Genomic DNA, 7,045 nt, shown 5'->3' with positions numbered 1-7,045 from the left:
GGCACTTTTGGCTGAAGATGATTGCAATGTTTGAACCTTGTCTTTTGCATTGATGTGCTGGGCTTCCCCATCATTGAGGATGAGGATGTTTGTGGAGCCTCCTCCCTGTTAGTTGTTTAATTGTTCGCCACCATTCATGACTGGATGTAGCAGGATTGCAGAGCTTTGATCTGATCCGTTAGTTGTGGGATTGCTTAGTTCTGTCTATTGCATGCTGTTTCTGCTGTTTTATGTATACTTGGTGCTGCTCTTTTACACTCCTCATTGATCCCCTGGCTTGATGGTAATGGTAGAGTGAGGGATATGCAGCGCCATAGGGTTACAGATGTGGTTGAATACAATTTTGCTGCTGATGATGGTCCACAGTGCCTCAGTGATGCCCAGTTTTGAGCTGCTAGATCTGTCCTGAATCTCTCTCATCTAGCATGGTTGAAGTGCCACAACATGATGGAGCGTGTCCTCAGTGTAAAGACCGTAGTTCATCTCCACAAGGACTATGCGGTGGTCACTCCTACCATTATTGTCATGGACAGTTGCATCTGCAACAGGTAGGTTGGTGAGAGCGAGGTGACATAGGTTTTTTCCTCTTGTTAGTTCCCTCACCACCTACCACTGACTCAGTATGGTAGATATGTCCTCCTGGACACAGCCAGCTTGGTCAGTCACCGAGCCTTAGTGACGGACACTGATGCCTCCCACACAGAGTACATTCTGTGCCCTAGCTACCCTCAGTGCTTCTTCCAAGTGGTATTCAACATGGAGGAGTACTGATTCATCAGCTGAGGGAGGCCGGTAGGTAGTAATCTGTAGGAGGTTTCCTTGCCCATGTTTGACCTGATGCTATGAGACTTCATAGGGCCCGCAGTCATTGTTGAGGACTCCCAGGACCACTCCCTCCTGATTGTATACCACTGTGATGCCGGTGATGGAGGAGGCTGCTACATTGACTGTAAGGTGTAATTCAGTGAGTATGAATGTTAGGCGAAAATAAAAGCAAAATATTGCAGATGCTAGAAATCTGAAATAAAACCAAAAAGGTGCTGGAAATACTCAACAGGTCTGGCAGCATCTGTGGAGAGAGAAGCAAAGATAATGTTTCAGGTCAGTGACCTTCCATCAGTTATTTGCTTCTCTCTCCACAAATGCTGCCAGACCTGCGGAGTATTTTCAGTACCCTTTTGGTTTTATTATGACTGTTAGGCTGTTGCTTGACTAGTGGGATATCTCTCCCAATTTTGGCACAAATCCCCAGATGTTAGTGAGGAAGACAGGGTCAGTCTTTGTCGTTTCCGGTGTTGCGGTCCATACCAGGTGGTCCATTGGATTTTATTCTTTTTTGACTTTTCTGTAGCTGTGTGATGTAACTGAGTGGCTTGCTAAGCCATTTTAGAGGGAATTTAAGAGTCAACCACATTGTTGTGCATCTGGTCAGTCCGGGTAAGGCAGGATAAAGCCTGGCTACCCAACCTGATCCTGAATAGATCTGACTACATGTGTTGGGTTCGGGTCGGGTCTGGTCGAAATTCCAAGTCCAGCATTCGGGCTCCAGGTCGGGTCGGGCTGGACACTGCTTCCAGGAAGTCACAGGATCAGGGATACCCTTGATTCCCCACAACTCCAGCTGCAGGAATAGCCTGCTGCCAGGACAGATTAAGGAGATTTGTGTCGGGTTGGGCACGAAAAAAATTAAAGGGCTCGTGCTCGGGTCCGGCTCGGGTTGGCTATGGTCAGGTCGGACCTGGGTCAGGTTTTAATTTTATACCCGAGCCAGGCTTTAAAGGATGGCAGCTTTCTTTCCCTAAAGGACAGTAGCGAGCCTGATGCGTTTTTATGGCAATCCAGTAGTTTCATGGTCACCAATACTGAGACTAGCTGTTTATTACAGAATTATTTATTAATTGAATTTAGATTCTGGATTACTAGCTCAATAACATTACCACTATGCCACCATTCCCATCTGTAGCGTCCGTAGCTAAGGAAGGATATACTTGTGTTGGAGGCGGTCCAGTGAAGGTTCACTAGATTGGTTACCTGGGATGAGAGGGTTGTCCTATGGTGTGAGGCTGAGTAAATTAGGTCTATTCTCTCTGGAGTTCAGAAGCATGAGAGGTGATCTCATTGAAACATACAAGATTCTGAAGGGACTTGGCAGGGTCGACACTGAGAGATTGTTTCCTCTGGTTGGGGAATCTAGAACATGGGGGCCACAGTCTCAGGATAATGGGCTGATCATTTAGGACTGGGATGCGGAGAAATTTCTTCACTCAGAGGGTTGTGGAGCTTTGGAATTCTCTACCTCAGGGTTGTGGATGCTCCATTGTTGAATATATTGAAGGCTGAGTTAGACAGATTTTTGGTCTCTTGTGGAATCAAGGGATATGGAGAGTGGGCGGGAAAGTGGAGTTATAGAGTCACAGAGTCTTTTATGGAACAGAAGGAGTCCATCGAGTCCACGCTGGCTCTCCACGGAGCTATGCAGTCAGTTTCACTCCCCAGCTCGATCACTGTAGCCCTGCAGTGATCTCTCAGGTGGCCACAAACTGCTTCTTGAAGTCATTGATCATCTCCGCTCCCACCACCCCTATGGACAGCGAGTTCCAGGTCATTACCACCTGCTGCATAAAAAAGTGCTTCCTCACGTTGCATCTTTTCCCCAAAACTTTCAATCTGGGTCCCCTAGTCTTTGTACCATTTGTTATGGGAACGGTTTTTCCTTGTCTAACTTATCCAAGCCTGTCATAATTCTGTACATTTCGACTAAATCGCCCCTCAATCTCCTTTGTTCTAAGGCGAACAAACCCAGCTTTTCCAAATTAACCTTGTAACTAAATTCCTCCACCCCTGGAACCATTCTGGTAAATCTCCTCTGCACCCTCTCAGGGATCCTCACCTCCTTATGTCATACCTTATCAAATGTTTCTTAAAACCCATATAAACAACATCTACCACATTCCCTTCATCAACATTCTCTGTTACTTCATCAATAAAGTTCAATTCGGTTCGTCAAACATGATCCGTCTTTTACAAATTCATGCTCGCTATCCTTAATTAGCTCGAACCTTTCTAACTGTCCATTGATATTTTCCCTGATTATTGTTTCTAAAACCTTACCCATCACTAATGTTAAACTAACTGGCTTGTAGTTGCTCGGAGATTCTTTACAACCTTTCTTGAATAAGGGTGTCACATTTCCACTCTCCAATCCTCTCGCACCTTCTCCATATCCAGGGAAGATTGGAAGATTATGGCAAGCCCTTCCACTATCTCCATCTCCACTTCCTTTAACAACCTATGATACAAGCCAGCCGGACCAAGTGACATATCTACCCTAAGCATAGTCAGCCTTTTTAGTACCCCATCCCCTTCTCAATTTTTATCCTATCCATTGCCTCTAACCTCTCTGCTTCTACTAATATTTTGTCAGATTTCACTTCCGCAGTGAACACTGATACAAAGTACTCATTATGTACATTAGCCTTGCCTTATGCCTCTAAGCATATATTACCCTCTTTGTCCCAAAGAGGTCGCACTCCTCCTCTTAAGACTCGCTTACTTTTTAAATGCCAGCAGAAGATCTTTTGGTTCCCTTTTATGTTGACTGCCATTCTATTCTCATATTCTCTCTTTTCCTCTTCACCTCCCCTCTCAACTTGTTGTATATGGCCTGATTCTCACTTGATGGATTCACCTGACATGCATCATGCACCCTCTTTTTTCATTTCATCATAATCTCTATCTCCCTTGTCATCCAAGGAGCCCTGTTCTCGGTTCCCCTACTTTTTGCCCTTGTTGGAATGTTCCTAGTCTGTGCCTGAAGCATCTCTTCCTTAAAGATAACCCAATGTTCCAATACAGCTCTTCCTGTCGGTCTTTGGTTCCATTCTACCCTTCTCATTGCATTGAAATTAGCCATCTTCCAATCTAGACATTCTACCTCATTTTGTTCTTTGCTTTTCTACATTACCTTATGATACAATGATCACTCTTACCCAACTGCTCTCCGTTAGACACTTGGTCCACTTGACCCACCTAATTTCCCAGCATCAGATCCAGCAATGTCTCTTATCTAGTTGGGCTAAGAACATACTGATCATGGAATTTCTCCTTAACATATTTCAGAAATTCCTCCCCCTCCTTACCCTTTAGTCTAAAATTATCCCAATCGATATTTGGGTAATTAGTCCCCCAATACACCACAACATATTTCTTGCACATCTCTGTGATTTCCTGCAGATTTTTTCTTCTATCCTTCTCTTACTATTTGGAGGCCTTTAGAATACCCCTAGTAATGTGATCATACCCATTTTGCTCCTCAACTCTAACCAAATGGATTCTGTCCTTGCCACTTCAAAGACATCGTCCCTTTCCAGCACTGCAATGTTTTCCCTAATTAGGACTGCCACACCAGCTTCCTTTTATTTTCTCTATATTTTCTGAACACTTTATTTCTTTATATATAAAGCAGAACAGGAGGAAGATCCGCTATGATTATATTGAATGGCAGAGTAGGCTCGAGGGGCCGTAAGGTCTACTTCTCTCCTGTCTCTTATGTTCAACTCAATAGGGTAAGACCAGCAAACTGTAGTAGGACTGATCAGTTGATTATGGGACTGCATACACTGTATATAGTGAACTTGCTTGGTGCCTCATTTATATGATGATTGCACAATTATACCCAGTGCTGTTCTTTGCCTGTCCTTCTACACTCCCACTGCACCAAGGTTAATCTTTGGCTTGATGGAACTGAAGGAAGTGGATGTGCCATCAGGTGATTTACAATTCAATTACTGCTGGGGGTCTCATGGAGAGCCAGATTTGGGCTCCTAGATTTGTCCTTAATCTGTTTAATTTAGCAGGGTGGTAGTCCTATTACACTGGAAGGGAATGTTTACTGTGAAGGTGAGACTTTGCTTTCACATAGACTGTGCAGTCTTAATTCCTACAAGTGTGATCATGAACAAAAGTGTTTACAATGCGTGGGTGTTTCAGGATGAGGTTGAGAAGGTTATTAAATAAAAACAGAAAGTGCAGGTCCGGCAATAGTACTGAAGACCTGTGCTCCAGAACTTGCTGCGCCCCTAGCCAAGCTGTTCCAGTACAGCTACAACACTGGCATCTACTCGGCAATGTGAAAAATTGCCCAGGTATCTCCTGTACACAAAAAGCAGGACAAATCCAACCTGGCCAATTACTGCCCCATCAGTCTACTGTCAAGCATCAGTAAAATGATGGATGGTGTCATCGACAGTGGTATCAGGTGGCACTTGCTTAGTAATAACCTGCTCAGTGATGCTCAGTTTGGGTTCCGCCAGGGCCACTCAGCTCCTGACCTCATTACAGCCTTGGTTCAAACACGGACAAAACAGCTGAACTCAAGAGGTGAGGTGAGAGTGACTGCCCTTGACATCAAGGCAGCATTTGACCGAGTATGGCATCAAGGAGCCCGAACAAAACTGGAGTCAATGGGAATCAGGGGGAAAGCTCTCCACTGGTTGGAGTAATACCTAGCGCAAAGGAGGATGGCTGTGGTTGTTGGATGTCAATCATCTGAGCTCCAGAACATCACTGCAGGAGTTCCTCAGGGTAGTGTCCTAGGCCCAACCATCTTCAGCTGCTTCATCAATGACCTTCCTTCAATCATTAGGTCAGAAGTAGGGATATTTGCTGATGATTGCACAGTGCAACTCATCAAATGCTGAAGCAGTCCGAATAGAAATGCAGCAAGACCCAGACAACATCCAGGCTTGGGCTGATAAGTGGCAAGTAACATTCGCACCATACAAGTGCCAGGCAATGACCATCTCCCACAAGAGAGAACCTAATCATCTCCCTTGACATTCAATGGAATTACTACTGCTGACTCCCCAATGTCAACATCCTAGGGGCTACCATTGACCAGAAACGGAACTGGAGTAGCCGTATAAATACCGTGGCTACAAGAGCAGGTCAGAGGCTAGGAATCCTGCGGTGAGTAACTCACCTCCTGACTCCCCAAAGCCTGTCCACCATCTACAAGGCTCAAGTCAGGAGTGTGATGGAATACTCTCCACTTGCCTGGATGGGTACAGCTCCAAAAGCACTCAAGAAGCTCGACACCATCCAGGATAAAGCAGCCTGCTTGATTGGCACCCTATCCACAAACATTCACTCATTTCACCACTGAAGCACAGTGGCAGCAGTGTGTACCATCTACAAGATGCATATAGCAACTCAACAAGGCTCCTTAGACAGCACCTTCCAAACCTACGACCTCTACCAACTAGAAGGACAAGAGCTGCAGATACATGGGACCACCACCTGCAAGTTCCCCTTCAAGCCACACACCATCGTGACTTGGAACTATATCGCCGTTCCTTCACTGTTGCTGGGTCAAAATCCTGGAACTCCCTTCCTAACAGCACTGTGGGTGTACCTACCCCATATGAACTGCAGGGGTTCAAGAAGGCAGCTCACCACCACCTTCTTAAGGGCAATTAGGGATGGGCAATAAATGCTGGCCTAGCCAGCGACACCCACATCCCAGGAACGAATGAAAAAAAAACGTCTGGCAGCATCTGTGGAGGGAGAAACGGAGTTAACGTTTCAGGTCTGTGACCTTTCATCAGAACATGAAGCAGTCCGTGTCCATGTACAGCAGGACCTGGACAATATTCAGACTTGGGCTGATAAATGGCAAGTAACATTCGTGCCACACAAGCGCCAAGCAATGACCATCTCCAACAAGAGAGAATCCAACTATCTCCTCTTAATATCCAACGGCATTACGATCGCTGAATCCCCAATTATCAACACTCTGGGGCTTATCATTGACCAGAAACTGAACAGAATCAGCCATGTAAGTACTGTGGCTAAAAGAGGAGGTCAGAGGCTGGGAATTCTGTGGCGAGTCTATGACTGAGTAACTCACCTCCTGACTCCCCAAAGCCTGTCCACCATCTACAAGGCACAAGTTAGGAGTGTGATGGAATACTTTCCACTTGGCTGGATGAGTGCAGCTCCAACAACACTCAAGAAGCCCAACACCATCCAGGACAAAGCAGCCCGC

This window comes from Heterodontus francisci, chromosome 29 (genome assembly GCF_036365525.1).
Source record: "Heterodontus francisci isolate sHetFra1 chromosome 29, sHetFra1.hap1, whole genome shotgun sequence".
NCBI lineage: Eukaryota > Metazoa > Chordata > Chondrichthyes > Heterodontiformes > Heterodontidae > Heterodontus > Heterodontus francisci.
Note: the sequence above shows the minus strand (reverse complement) of the source record.